The following is a 15892-nucleotide window of genomic DNA, read 5'->3' as shown; positions in this document are numbered from 1 at the left end:
TATTAATATTTTCTACCACTTATTATTGAATCAATTTGCTGGTAGGCTTATTAATATTTTCTACCACAATCAACCACTTACATGGTTGATTCTATTCAGTAAGAAGAAATTTGGAGACTCTATTTAGAGGAAAAACTTTTGCAACTAACGTGTTACCCTTGCATATATTTGTTCTAGGTATTTTGATTTCTGTAAAACCATAAGAATTCATAATTATATTTGAACAATATTTTAAATAAGTGCCATCACAGGTAAGGATAGAAGAGTTAAACGAGATTTTGAATTCTGGAAAACAGCCTGACAAGTAAGTATGGAAAAATTTTAATAAATCACCTATGTTTGGCTTTGGAAAGCCTTAATGTGGATATTTTTGCCTCCAGTGATTTGATTTCCTAATTATGTTTCTACCTCAGGACAGTATTATAATTGCTTGCATTTTCTGAGCACATACCGGCTGATAAGGGGAGAGGGGCACTTCTGGGCAGTTCTGTAAATGTCAGGAGGCCAATCTGGGGTTAATGATGTGCTCTGAATCTTCCACACAGTGGAAGAAGCACACAGGAAAATCCTCCAGCGGAGAGTGTGTCTGTGGTAAAATGTACAAAGTCCAGAGAGGATGAGGAGCAGAAAAAGAGGCAGCAGGAAAGGCATCGAAGGGGAGATAGCACAGAGTAGCCCTTAGAGGTGATTGATCAGGGAAACAAACAGAAGATGGGAGTAAATTTTTATTCTCCTCAATGGGCTATTTTGTAATGGTACTTTGTGTCCTATGTGATTGGCCACAAAAGCAGGCACCGCATCTTAATGTTCTGGGCCAGTTATAGAAAACAATAACAGAGGAGAAATAGTATTCCCAAGGTTATGATGATGTCAACCTGTGTTTATTTGCCACATTTAAAATTTAAAGGGCCAGGAGCATGAAATGAATTATAATTAGATTAAATGCCTCCCTCAATGCCAAAGCAATGCAGTGGCTCCTCCCTCTCTCTCCCTCATCATGTCTCTGTTTGAGAACTGAGATCTAAGCCCTGCCATGTTCTCATCAGCTTTGCTTTCCTTAATAAAAGGTACTGCCTTCAAAGATCCATTCGATCAACACTCATTGAACAGTAACCATGGGTGAGCAAACAGTCCGGTGGGGGAGAAAAACCATGACACAATTAGAGATCACCCCATAATTACAATTATGTTGAAATGCTATGAAGAAAAAGTTGGTTTCTTAGAACATTGTATGGAGGGACTTATTCTTGACTGGGTGTGTGTGGGGAGAAGAAGGAAGGTTGGGAGCAAGCGTCTCTGCATAGGTCATACTTGGGACTTGAAGAATAAATAGGAAAAAGAAAAAAAAAAAAGGAAGAACAAATAGGAATTGGCCAGATGAAGCTAGCAGGGGGAAGAGTCAGGGGTACATGACTGGCCTTACTCCATTCTTTATAGTAAAAGGGTTTTGTAACTTGAAGTCAGCCAGTCGAGTAGCTCTGGTGTGGACGGATTGGAGGGAACGTGATGGAAACTGGAAATATCACATAATGACAACAGGACACCAGACTGACCCATCTTTCTTCTAAAACACTTCTCTCCATTTTACAAAGCAGCCATGTGTGGTAGAAGTGTGAAAGTGTGTGGACGGGTTACCTTCTCTCCGCCTTGCAGGTGCCAGAAGAGGGAAAGGAGAGTCTGCATGGACTCAGTAGGGGTGGAGGACAACAGTCAGAAACTCTTAGCTTGTTGCCTCACCACAGTGCAATTACTATGGGCTGACAGGGGCCTCTCTCTGTGCAGACAGGGAATATGGAAAATGCCTTTTAAGGCTGGCAGATAAAAAAAAAAAAAAAACCCAGATGGCAGATATAAAAAATCCATCTCCAAGAGCATTCTAGGGGGAATTCAGTGCTGCTCTTGGAGCCAGAATTTTAAATCTATACAACCTCAGACCATTGTGTGGCTGATAATTTCAGATATTTATTTTTGCTGCAGCATGGGGCAGAGAGGTGACTTAAGCAACTTTTTTTGTGCCTGATGCCAGATTCCATAAACCATCTCAGAATAAGCCTGACATTAAGAGCAAAAATGAGTTAAAAATCCCATATTTTTTTTTTTTTTTTTTTTTTTTAAAGCTGTGTAGGAGGCTGTGCTCAGTCTGGGAGGTTTGAGAGGAAAGCTCTCACGATGTTCACAGCCCACACGATCACAGGGTGTAAATTCTCAGGGAGGGAATTCTTTGGCAGCAGCAACATATATAGTCACATTTTCCTCAGAACAGAAGATTTTATGTCCAAATTTTTAATTCATGTTAAGTTTAAAGAATTGTCTTTATTATAAAAATGGCCAAACATTTTCTTATTGTATGGTTTCAGAAAACAGATTCCTTGAGGAGTGATTTAATCCAATGATCAGGGTGATGGTAGAAAAGCACAGAAAAGACTTGTTAGGCACAGAGCCAGGAACGTGCGTGTGTGTTTGAGTGTGAACCCCAGGTAGGAATATGCATTAAATTATTCCATTTTCCCTGCTATCAAGTGGATGATGAGCAAACCCCATAAGCACAGTTCTCCTGCAAGGATCATGCCTATTGACAGCTCATTCTCAAGTACAGAAATCTCTGCCTGAAACCAAAGTAACCAACCATAATAGTTCCTCTGTCAACTCTTGATTATGTGTAAATTATGCCTGAATGCTTTCCAGGGTCAGTAACATCGCTTCATCAGGGAGCCCAGATTATTTGAGTTCTGCTTTAGGCCAGCTTAATGCTGAAGGAGATAAGAAGTTTCATAGTAATGCTAATAATAATCGTTAATATTTATTGAGCATTGTCTATGTGCCAGGCAATATTCTAAGTGCTTTCCATGTTTTATCTCATTGATTTCCCCTGCTCCCCGGCAAAACTCTTGTGGAATAGATATTATTTTTATTTCTGTTCAATAGATCAGAGAGAGAAAGAAATTGTGAAAATTGGCCAAAATCAGACAACTCATCATTGTGATTAGGGTGGCAATCTGACTTCTCTACAAATTTGTTACAGCAGAAGGGAAATATATTTTATTGGTTCTTCTCTCTTCAAAATATACTCAAATAAAGATTTATCTGAGGGGGTGCCTGGGTGGCTCAGTTGGTTAAGAGTCTTCTTTTGGCTCAGGTCATGATCCTGGGGCCTGGGATCGAGCCCTGGGATGGGCTCCCTGCTCCGTGGAGAGTCTGCTTCTCCCTCTCCCTGCCCTTCCCCACTTGCTTGTTTTTTCTCTCTATTTCAAAAAAAAAAAAATCTTTAAAAGAAATGTGTCCTTAGTCACATGTTTTATTTTGCTTAGTGACACAAAATTTAATGACAGTAGAAGCTAAATATTTTTGATCAGCACCGTGGACCAGTTTTAGGATGCTATTTTTGCTTTCTTGCTTTGGTATTATCAGCTTGTAAGTAAAAGATACATTTTCCCCCCTCTTTTCTTATCTCTTAACATGAGAAAATAGATTGATGAATAGATTTTTAAGAAATTTCCATTTAGGTATAAAGTATGCAGCCTGTCCCAAATATATTTGACTTTGAACCCTTCCCTCTTTTGGGGGAGCATTTCATGCAGCAAATGTTTCCTAACTGTGATAAATGCTGTCCTAATATTTACTATAAGCATATTTTACCTCCTTTTCATCTCTCAAATCACTATAATCTGGGTTTTGTCTTCAGAGTTTCCATAATTTCAAATCCAATGGCCTCTACTCAGATCATGTTTCACGATTTCCCAAGAAGTGACTCTATAGACAGTTTCTGACTTGTCTTGGAACATTCTCCTCTCTGGGTTCCAGTTCACCATTTTCCTTTTGGTTTTCTCTCTTCTCCTCTGTCTTCTCAGTTTTCTTTATGAACTCACATTTATCTAATTATTAAATGTTAGTGTTCCTTAAGGCCCCATCCTTGACTGTCATCTCTTCTGTCTCAATGTTATATTCCCAGTTGCATCATTTAGACTGCCATACTCATCCCTACGTTTGGAATCTTCTCTGACTTCTCTATTTTATTTTAATTTAATTTAATTTTATTTTATATTTATTTTTTAGATAGGAGAGACACAGAAAAAAAGAGAGAAAAGAGAGAAAGGAGGGGCAGAGGGAGAGGGAGAGAGAGAGAATCTTAAGCAGCTTAACCAATTGAGCCACCCAGGTGCCCTGTAAGTCTCCCTTGACTTCTATAGAAATAATTAATTTTTCTCTTTCCCTGCCAAAGGCACTTTATTTATGCCGTAGTACATAGTTTCATCATGTCTGCCTTCTAACCAGTCTCTTTTGTGAGGAAGTAATAGGCTCTGTTGTGGTCAGCTCAGTAGATTATCAGAATGGAAGTTTATATCTCACTCACGGAACAGTCTGCTCCAGATCTGGGCAGTACTCACGGGCAGCTGTCTGCCATTCCATTTGGGGTCTTGGAAATCCAGGGAACTTCAAACTTGAGGCTCTACTTTCTAAGGAAAAGTGATTTTTCTCTGACTTCCATGGCAGAAGAGAAAGATTAGAAATTTAATAGGGACATAGGCTTCATCCTGATCTGTGCTGTTCATATTTCACTGGCCATAACTAATCATAGGGTTCTAGATAGCAAGATTGGAAGCTCAGCCTTCCATGTGCCTGGGAAAGACAGGGGAATGACTGGTGAACTGCTTAGCCCAGGGATTATATCATAATCATTTTTCTATCTCCCATACTTGGCACAGGGTTTGACAATAATCGCCAATAAATGTTTCATAAATGGAATCTTATCTAGATCAAATTTGCATCAACAGGTGAGGAGGCTCTTCTAAAGGAAAGGGAGCTTCCACAAATGATTCAAGGAGATAATTACAGAACTAGGACAAGAATCTAAGTCTATTCCTCCTTTCACTACACTTGTTCCTGAAGGAATTTGTTATAAAAGAATTGTATGCTTTTCTGGGTTGAGCATTATTTTCGCTAAGATGGTAAGGTTTGTTTTTGTTTTCTTGCTTGCTTTAAATCATGGCTTACACAGTTAATAGAGGTATGGCATGAAATATATTAGGAAAATGAATCGAATGCAACAGAATGAACTCAAAATAGATTATCAGTTAGTTGCCAGGCAACATCAATAACTATTTCTAGTTCTTAAATAGCCCATGTCTCCTTTGCTACCTGGTCTTTAATTGCATAGTAAATACTTTTATTGATATGGAAAGAAAGAAGTGTGAAAAGTGAGCCATAGTATTATAAATTATCACCTACTCTTACTTTTTTAATGTCGTTTCTGGAATAATAATTCTGTGTTTGCTCAGCAATTTGGGACCTTCCTCCTGCCCACCCCCCATTTTATGTTTACCAACTCCTAAGTTAGTAGATAGGGATTCTCTCCGTGCTATTTTATCTATGAAAATATTAAATTTGATGACTACTGTAATATCTTTTTTAGGCAATCTTATTTGTTTTAAAGCTTGGTGATCTCATTTACTTTACATCTCAGGGTTCTCCAGACTCCACTGAGATTCTCTCTTAAGCTCTACTTCTGCATGTGAAATTCCATTTGAACATATAAACTAATCTTAACTGCAGTGTTTCTAAAATAAGCTCTTGATCTTTCTTTTCTCCCAAGCCTCCTCAGGCGAATAGACATAGAGATTGCTGGTGGTGGCCTGTGTCTGATCTCTAGTCGATGGAATATGAACAGAAGCCATGGACACCCCTTCCACGTCTGGCCATGTCATACCATCTTCCTGGCCCACAGCAAACCAACAGACCACTGTCACCACTGCCACCACCACCAAAACAGGTAAAAGCTCCTCCTTCCTAGTTTCCAGTTGGCTGGAGATGAGTATGCCAAACTTGGAAATCAGCGTTAAACCGCTGAGCCACACAGGCTGCCCTCGACCTGAATTCTTTTTTTTTTTCTTTTCCGCCCTGAATTCTTATACGACTATGGTGAAAGAGCCTTATCACTCTCCTGGACTGTTCGGATAGCAAGAAATAAACTTATTTCATGTTGAGTCATTGGTTAAGATTATTGTTACTATAGAAATAATACAGGAACCTCAGTTTGCCCATCTAGAAAATGGGAATAATAACTACTTTATTTTGAGAACCAAATGAGATAATATAAACAAAGTGTTTATTTTAACATATGATTCATAGGAGATATCCAATAGGTTTTAGTTTCTTTACTTCCTTTCATCTTCCCTTAGATACAAGGAATACAGTCTTTTTTCTCACTTCTTTTATTTCCTTATTATTATTATTATTATTTTAGAGAGAGAGAGCACAAGTGGGAAGGGGCAGAGGGAAGAGAGAGAATCTTAAACTGACTTCACACTGAGCTCGGAGCCTGACTAGGACTCCATCTCATGACCCAGACATCATGGACCCAAAATCAAGAGTTGGTCCAACAAACTGAGCCACCTACTTGCCTCTCCTTTGCTCACTTCTCACTTCTTTTTTTTTTTTTTTTAAGAGTTTATTTATTTATTCATGAGAGAAACAGAATGAGAGGCAGAGACATAGGCAGAGGGAGAAGCTGCTCCTCACAGGGAGCCTGATGCGGGACTCGATCCCTGGCCTGGGATCACGTCCTGAGCGGAAGGCAGACGCTGAGCCACCCAGGTGCCCCTTTTGCTCACTTCTTAAACCTCTGATTCCTCTACCACTTTTTTCTGCTCTGTACTTGGTAAAAGAAAACAGTAATTATGAGACTCAACCTGTTAATTTTCTGTTGCCCAATCTACACATAGTCATAGGCTCAAATTCCCATTTTGCTCTTGTCTTCTGTCCCAATCTCACTCCTGTATTCTTTAATATTAACCAGTGTTTATTAAGTGATTAGGACATGCCACGTAATATGGGAAGCTCTGCATGGATTATATCATTAGAGCTCATGAAGTAAGCACTATATTATATCCTCAAATTGCAGATGAAAGAATTGGGATCAGAAAAATGAAGCAGTTTGCTCATAAAGCAAGTGTGATTGAAGTCCCATGTATCTTTAAATTCTCTCACTCTATTTTCACTTCCTACCTGGACTTAAACATGCTCAAATGTCTACAGTCTCAAGAAAAACCATTCCCTGAAGCTATTGCTCCCTTCTTCATTATCTTCATTTACTGTCTACTTCTTCATCTACCAAGCACCAGGCTTGTGTCCTCATCACTCGGATGAAGTGCCTCCTCTTATCAAGTAACACACCCAGTGAAAACTGCCGAGTTCTTAAATCACTCAACTTTTCTGAAATTCCATTGACTACTCTATTCCTTTTCCTTTTCCTTCTTTCTATACTCCCCTCTTTTAACATCCTTGTCACTCCCTGTTACTTGTCTAGCCACTCTTTCTCAGTCTCGTTTTGGGTACTTCTTTTTCCTTTTTAAATGTTGGTGCTCTTTGGGGTTCTACTCTCTTCACTCCATTTTTTTTATATGCTGCTGGTATCATTCACTCCTATGGTTCCAATTACAAACTATATGCCACTCAACCCCATGTCTTTAATCCACACGAATAAATGTTGCTCCTGAATCCTATAATCATTTAAGCAATTTCTAGGTGACATTCTCAATTTAGATGCTCCATGAACACCTCAAACTCATTTCTAACACTGATTTCATAATCTCTCTGCAAATATCTTCCCTTGTAACATTTCTCCCTCTGAACTTCCCTGCCTCAGCAATTTGTCCATTTGTCCAAGTTGGAAACTGTGTGTTGTTTCTGGATCTGCTCCTTCATCACCCCCACACTCCCAATCAAATTCTAAAGTCTTGTTAATTAACAAGAAATTCAATTTCTAAAATATAATTCAATCTGATTTTTTTGTTGTTGTTCTCCATTTCCTACCATTTGCCATTATTCATGCCTTTGGAGCATTAAATGCTGAAGCAACATCATTTGCCATTCTCAGAAAACAGCAGGCCCTTTCATACTTTGAAAAAAGGCTTACTTATCTTTTTCTCCCTTTTATGCTTCGAAAAGTATTTCAATAATCATCTCTATTGTCACTGCTCTTGTGAACCTTGTAAAGTTTTCTTTGAGGCTTCCCTACCCTCCCTCCTGTGCTACCATCATACTTTGCACCCACCTCCTTTCTAAATATTTATAAGAAAGTTTGCAATTATTTGACTATTTATCTCTTCTGCTAGATTGTGAGAGGCTTGAGAAAAAAAAGCCTATCTTTATTACAGTGAATCAGACACTTCCTAATTTGAAAACACTTTTGCTAAAGGACCAGTTCACAGAATGGCCATTTGCCAAAAGACTGGATTCACTGAATTTATCAATTTATTCCAAATAGTTGTAGTAGTTAAAGCTCCTTGGATGTTTACGTTTGCTTCCCAATGATGACATGATTTTCTGGATATTGACTTTTTAAGGTCGATATATCACCTGACAACATGACAAAAGGGTAAGGTTAGCAAAATAGAATCACTACTAATTAAAAATTTTTTTTCAAAGAAAAAGCTGTTCTCCAACCCCTACTCCTTTTTTTTTGGTTCCATTTTATATGTAATGAGACCACTTCTCTACCTCTGAAATATTTTCAGTTATCTTTGAATGTCATTTTCTATTTCGGTAAATTTTAAGCATTTTCCTAATTCTTTTGCCAATTCCTCAAATGGCATCCCAGCTTTCCTTTTATATATCTAGCATTTAAAGTTTAAGATTAAATTAAACTTTAATGAAGATTAAACTTTAAATTTAACTCACAGGCACTAAAATAAATCAGAATTTTAAACTAGATTAAAATTTAATGAAATACAATGTTTAAATTAAATTAAATTTAGAATTACAGTTTAAATTCATCCAAAAGAATCAGAATTAGTTAAAAACATTACATCTCCATGAAACTAAAAATGTGATTTCTATCAAAGAACAATTAGGGGTATCTTGACTTGGTTGGTTAGCAGCTCGCAAAATGATTCACAAAAAAAGCACAAAAAACAATGAAAAAAATGACCACAATGGACCAAATCAGAAAAGATGTTAAAGAATAGTAAAAAAGAAGTATAAAAAATAAATTGATTAAAAATACAATCAATGATAATAGATGGATGCTGAAAGCTTGGCTCCATACAAAATGACATTTTTGAAAGGACTAAATGTGGAATATAAGAAATAGTGAAAGGGACCCACCCATAAGGAGACCGGGGAAACTGAGTGATGAAAAATTAGAGAGGAAGACAAACCAGGAGAGATTCTTGACTCTGGGAAACAAAGGGCTGCAAAAGGAAGGTGGGGGGAGGATGGGGTAACTGGGTGACAGACATTAAGGAGGGCACATGATGAGATGAGCACTGGGTATTATACTATATGCTGGCAAATTGAATTCAAATAAAATAAAAAAAGAAAAAAAACAGTATAAACTGAGAATCCCCATATGAAAAGTAAAATTTTACTTAGTACATATGAACTATTTCACATTCAGTCATCAAATCTTCTTCTTAAAACCTATAAGAGCATCTTTTGTCAACTCAACATATTTGATGGATTGGTTGTCAGTGAATCAGTTACTTGGTGAATTGAGTTTTAGTGGGTTTGTCTACTTGTTTGCCACCAGCAAACTTGTCTATGCTCTCAACCCCTTCTCCAATTTCCACAACTTTCTCATGTTAACCAGAGTCTCTCTTCCTCTGGCATCCTTAAGTGGTATCTGTTAATTCTTATACAACCAATTTACTTCTCTGGTCAGAGATTTCTTTTTTATTTTTTAAATATTTTATTTATTTATTCATGAGAGATATAGACAGAGAGACAGAGACATAGGCAGAGGGAGAAGCAGGCTCCCTGCGGGGAGCCGAATGTGGGACTCCATCCCAGGACCCCGGAATCACACCCTGAGCCACAGACAGATGCTCAACTAGTGAGCCACCCAAGTGCCCCTGGTTAGAGATTTCTAAACTTCTTTGGTCAGAGGTTGTTTTCCTCTTCTTTTCGAAGCTTTTGAAGCTCATTGTCTCTTGTCTGTCCGATGTTCTTGCCCTCCTCAAAGACAGTACTATATGCTACTACAAAAGCAGTCTCTTATCTTGTTTCTTTTCTTAATATTTATTTTAAAAATATTTAATATATTTGTAGAATATGAATCGGATTGTGTCACTCTCCTGTTTAAAACTTTTTAATAGCGTTCTATCACTCTCAAAGAAAATTCATAATATGGCCCACATGTTCATGCAAGTTTTGGCCTCTGGATACCTTTTCGTGTTTCTTGGGGGACTTGCTCTTTTTCTCCAGGCATTAACCTTTTCAGACTCTGGAATGTGCCATGGCACGGTCCAGCCCAGAGCCTTTCTCTGTGTACTTTCCTCTGCATGCCTCCTCTTACTTACTCCAATGCCTTTTGTTATGAAAAGCCTGCTCTCGCTCTCTCTCCTTTCTTCTTCTTTTTAAACCAGACTTTATTTTTTTGAAGAAGTATTAGGTTTACAGTAAGATTGAGTAGAAAGAACCCAGAGAGTTCTCATAGACTCCGTGCTCCCACGTGCACAGCCTCCAAGGTGCTCTTTCACTTTTTAGTTGCTCCTCTGCTAGATACATACTTCTATTGTTATCGGTTCTCATAGAATCATGTTCTCTTCCTCAAATGTCACTTTGAGATTGTAACTTTTTAGTATGATTATTTGTTGCTTGTCTTTTTTCTCTACAAGGCATAAACTCCATGAAGGCAGAAACTGTTTATTATTTCTTATCGCTTGCTTCTCCCACTATGCCTGGCATATAGTAGATCTTCATCAAACATCCATCATTGTGGGTCAATGACATATATCATATAATCCTTTATAGTCTAGGGCCGAGACACAGCTCTGTGTAATTACCATTATGAGACTTTGAAAACCTAAAATAAAAATTAACCATAATTTTGCTATTTCCTTCTGTCTCAGATGAATTCAGATTTTGCATTTGTAACTATTCTGTACAGCAGCTTTTAAAAGTTAACCACAGATGTTATGCTAACATGCATATTAATAAAAATAAAATTATTTTATTATGTATTAAATATAACAATTCCTTTCTACTTTGATTCTTTCTTCTCTGTTTTCAAATCTGAAGTGTTTGGTTTCAAACCTGTAAAAATTTGCTTGTTTTGCCTAAGAGGCACAGATCACCACAAGGGGGCAGGGGTAGACAAATATTCAGTTTTTTTTACTCCGAATTCTGTATCACCAGAGTATTATTCTTTGACAGAGTAAATTTGGACCATTATTTTTTGTAGAAGCTTTTTTCTTTTTTTTTTTTTTGCATTTACCATTCAGTTTAAAATCTATAGGTACTATTACCCTTTTCATACACTGTATGTCTTTTAAAAAATGAGCAGACCTTCACTACACAAACTGTAGGCATGAAATAACTTGACTCTTCAGTACATTGTCATTTTACAGAGTTATAAGAATGATATCCCAGGCATGGCAGTAAATTGTTCATTGGTAATTTTATAGCTAGTTTTTATTCTTCTGTTTTATCTTTGGTACCCCTCCCCTTCTCACCACCACCTCCCCCAGTCCTCCCCCCCCCCCCCCCACTCATAGAGACTGGTAGGAGGAAAAGAAGATACTGTGGTTTTTGTTTGTTTTTAATAATAGTTTAGGGAGTATTTAGGAATTTATTGGATAGAAATAAGAAATTGAGCATTTTCTGGGAATAGGATTTCAACAGTATTGTTTGCTTTATTTTTCTATCTTTTGTGCACTAAATACATATCCATCTTCTTCAGTTTGATTAAGAAAAACACAACCTGAGCTCTGTGTGGCTAGCTTGACATTGTTCTCCTAAATAGGTGGGGTAGACCTTTATGTAGAGATCTAATTACATGGCTAACTTTATTTTATTGCTTATTCTGAAATTTAGTTTCCTATAAATGCAGAGCTCATCAAATTTGGAGTTGAATTTTAAGAATGTTAAGTTTAATGATAATGAAAGCAAGATAATTTGCATGTGAACAGCCTTGGTTTGGAGGAAGTTTAGAAGAGAAAGAGGGCTTGTTAAGAGAAACTAATAGAAAGAAGGAGACTTTGATCAGACTAGGAACCATCAAAGAGTACATAGGCAATTTGGAGACAAATCACCTAATCTTGATGCTTTTTGATGCCTCTATGTCTGCCCTTGCTTGCCTTCTAACTCTGGAACACCTCCTCCTACCACATCCCTCATTTTTATTCCAGGTAGTATAAGTAACTGGGCATGTCTATTATATAATCTCTGGAGACCATGGAAGAGATTGCTAACATATCATCATATTCCCCCACGCCCACCAAATCTAGCCTCAGTTTCCTTCTCAGTCCAGCTCCTCAAAATAGATTGGATACCAATACCAATTAATTACAGTTCTCCTATGAAGCGAAACATATTCGCCATCTTTGGAGAGTTGCCCCGAACTGGTGGCTGGTTGTCAGACCAAGGTGGATGGCTTTGGAGAATGTAATTTTGCCTTGACTATGATGTGAAGATATTAGAATGTCCCTTCTCCCATTACACATGGTGACAAAATAAAATACCATTTAGTCTGAGGTGAGAAAATAAAGCAACTAAAAACTAAAAACTCATAATTTATTTAATCTTGGTCAGGCTGAATTAGAACATACATTAATACGCTCCATCAAAGAAGAGACATGCTCATTTTGTTCATCACTGTATCACCAGCAGTTAGCCAATGGTCCGACACAGACCGGGTACTCAATAATATTTACCAATTGAATGAGTGAATAGAGAATAATGGCAGATACTATATTTTATGCCACATGACTTTCTCGATTAAATGAGGTAGTTTTTCACTCAAAGCTGGTAACCTCCAGAGAAGTAAAAGGGAGATGTCCTTTTTCAGAGGGTAATCCATGGTCTTTTGGAAGGTAGAAAGAGAAAGAAATGAGCAGTAAAAGCTGGGAAACTTGCAAGGGCCCTGTCTTGTCTATTTTACTTCAAATCATTAAAGAATCATATAATTTAAAGAGTTTAGAACTGGAGATTTCTCATGAGTCAATATGATACTATTAAATTGGACATGAAACATTAGACATTGATACTCTTCTGAGACCCATTTTTGGGAATATTTAATTTAACTCTTAAATTTTTGAGGAGAAATATTGCAAAATCTTCCAAGGATATTTAATGTGTTTTTTTATTTCTAAAGGTCAGTTAAGTTTCAGGTTAATTCCTTGTATTCACTGGCATCCTAACCTAAGAATAGAAGGCTCAAAACTGAAAATCTTATTATTTATCTGACCACAGTATATGTGAACAATTTTCAAGTTTAAAAACTTGTGTTATGATAGCAGATGGCCTCTGGGGCATCTGTCATTTATTGACAGGTTGAGGAAAAGGTTATGAAATGCTTCAGAGGTGATCAACAGAATATATTAGTAAGGTCCTTAGATATTATCTGGGCCAGTGTTGTCCAATAGAACTTTTTGTCCTAATGGCAAAGTTATTTGTATTGTCCAGTGCAGTAGCCACTAGTTATATGTGGTCATTGAGCACTTGAAATGTTAGTGCAACTGAGGAATTGAATATTTAATTTTATTTAAAACTAGGAATTAAAATGTATGCTTAAATACCATTTGTGACTAATGCTACTTTATTTGGACAGTGCAGACCTAGAAGAATAAATGCCTAATTAGAGTGCTGCAAATTTTGAGATGAGATACTAAACATTTTAGCAAACAGAATATCAGACTAAAACTAACAGAAAACTCGAGAATGGTGGTATGGGATTTTAAAAAGCAACAAGTTAAGCATTTGCCATGTACTTGACTCTCTGCCAGGCATTTTATATTTATTATCTCAGTCAATGCTTGTAAAACTCTGCAAATAAAGATTTTATCTTTATTTTATAGGCAAGGGGCCAGATATTAAAACTTCCATAGTGGAAATAGGATTAGGACTTATACCCATTTGGCTTCAAAAGCCATGCTTCTGGGCAGAAGAAAACTACCCAGATGCAATTATGAATGTGTGTTCTAGGAGAAAGGTCAGGGCTTGAATGAATGTCACATCCAAATATGAGGCTATAATATTTTAAAATCCATTGCTAAGGCTAGAATTTGTTTCTGATGATGTAACAGGGCTGAAGGTAAGGACAGGTCAGATGGTCTGGATTGAGTAGAAGATGCTACCCATGTACATGAGCAACAATTGTTAGACTTGCTATTCCCATTAGCCAATGTTGACTATGGCAGCATCCTTGGCTATTTTTTGTGGTTGGATACTCCTTTGATGTTATTTTTCTCTCCAATAATGCTCTATGACTTAATTTTGTTCTCATTCATCATATGACTTATGCAATGTGTTGTTCACCTGGTAACTGTGAGTTGGGGCATTTCCTTGTTATAATTGCGTTGAGAAAGAGCTTCCTTATGGTGCAGAGGGTGGAGATGTGCCTTTACTTGTTTTTCATCACTAAAACTAATGTCTCTGGGTGCATATGTTTTCATTAACACCTAAATCTTCCTGTAGAAAAATGTGTTCTGTATTCCTAGAATAAAAGGATAACCGCATTTTTCCTGCCTGGTCTTCAGAGTATGTGCCACAAAAAATGATCCTGCACTAGCTTAAATATTAAATGAAGCAGTCTACCTAAAGAAAGCTGAATATATTGGTTTAAGAAGTTAGCTTCCCAGTGATTGAAATAAATTAGATATGAATGATGGACAAGGTATATATATTAGGCTAGGCCTGTACTTTGCAATCCTGGGATTCTTTTAAAACTAGAAATCCAATATTAGAATTCTTTGATAAAGATTGAGATTCTGAGACAGGGTTCACTAAATTCCTTTTGAGTAGAAACTAAGGCAATTTTGTGATTCCACTGGGAATTAAACCCAGGATTTTCTGCATGCAAGGCAGATGTGCTAACCACTACACCATGGAATATAAGATGAGCATTAGATTCTGAGACAGAGTTATGTGGCCTAACCAGTTTAGGATTGGGGCGAGAGTTTATCAAGTGGGATTAAATGGCCATGGATATCTTTGAGGTCTGAATATGAATCTGTCGCAAGATGGGGGACTCTTTATAAGATTTCAGTCAATGGAAATAGTGGGTTTTGGAGGCAGTATGTGAGCCCAGAAATTGGATATGAAAAGAAAACTAGGTTTCTGAAAAAAGCAGATGAAATGATGCAACAGTCTTTGGGGCCAAAGCAGGAGGGAAGCTGGAGAAAGAACAAGGGAAGAGAGACAAGATTGTCACAAGGCAGTTAGGGAGCAAATTACTTGAATTGCAGCCCACTTACATTTGAGCAAATGTGCTTCTGGGAGCTTGGGGCTTGTTCTTAAAAGAATCAGTCCTGTAGGATAGGTGCTTTGCCAAAGTCCAGATTGGCTTCAGTGCTAGAGAAACAAACACATTTTGCAAAATCCTAATGTTCATAGCTGGGGGAGAGCACAATTCCCAGGAAAGGATTGTTCTTTATTTGATATTCTTAAGCATCAACCATGTATTAGACAATATGCGGCCATAGAGAATTGAACTTAATTTCTGCCAGCTTAGCCCAATTGCTGGATGTCTTCTGGAAGAATAAGAAATCCTGTTGAAGAACTATGTCAGAATTAACTCCAATCTCTCCCCATTCCGCCCCCACCCCCCCGCCCCCACTCTCTCCCTATGTCTGGCCTTTATAAACAAGGGTAATAAATCTCTTTTCCAAGCTTATCTCAGTTATGGCAGAGGGAAGTGGAAATATGTTGTCCATTTGAAAGGAAGGTTATTGAAGTACCGCAGTACATGATTTGTTAAAGCCTGTTTGATTTAAACTCTGATTATACCCCAAACACTCAATGCTGTTTCACACATGGAAAGCAACTCCCTTTCTGAAAGATTGTGCTCATAGAGAGTGGAGAAATGGGGAGGGAGGAATACTTTCAGGGTCACTGACTGGGGATTTCCCAGACTGGGGTGAGAGCAGGGCTGCTGGGTCTGCCAGTACTATGGCCC

At 37.6% G+C, this 15892-nt stretch overlaps 1 non-coding gene across 1 annotated transcript; it reads right to left on the bottom strand.

Annotated features, from left to right (window-relative positions):
* Window positions 1-14756: 14756 nt before the first annotated feature.
* On the bottom strand, window positions 14757-14829 carry TRNAA-UGC (transfer RNA alanine (anticodon UGC)). Its single transcript has one exon. It is a non-coding gene; the product is annotated as a tRNA-Ala (tRNA).
* Window positions 14830-15892: the final 1063 nt, after the last annotated feature.

Source organism: Canis lupus, chromosome 8 (genome assembly GCF_048164855.1).
Source record: "Canis lupus baileyi chromosome 8, mCanLup2.hap1, whole genome shotgun sequence".
Lineage (NCBI taxonomy): Eukaryota > Metazoa > Chordata > Mammalia > Carnivora > Canidae > Canis > Canis lupus.
This window is presented reverse-complemented; position numbering and strand designations above follow the sequence as displayed.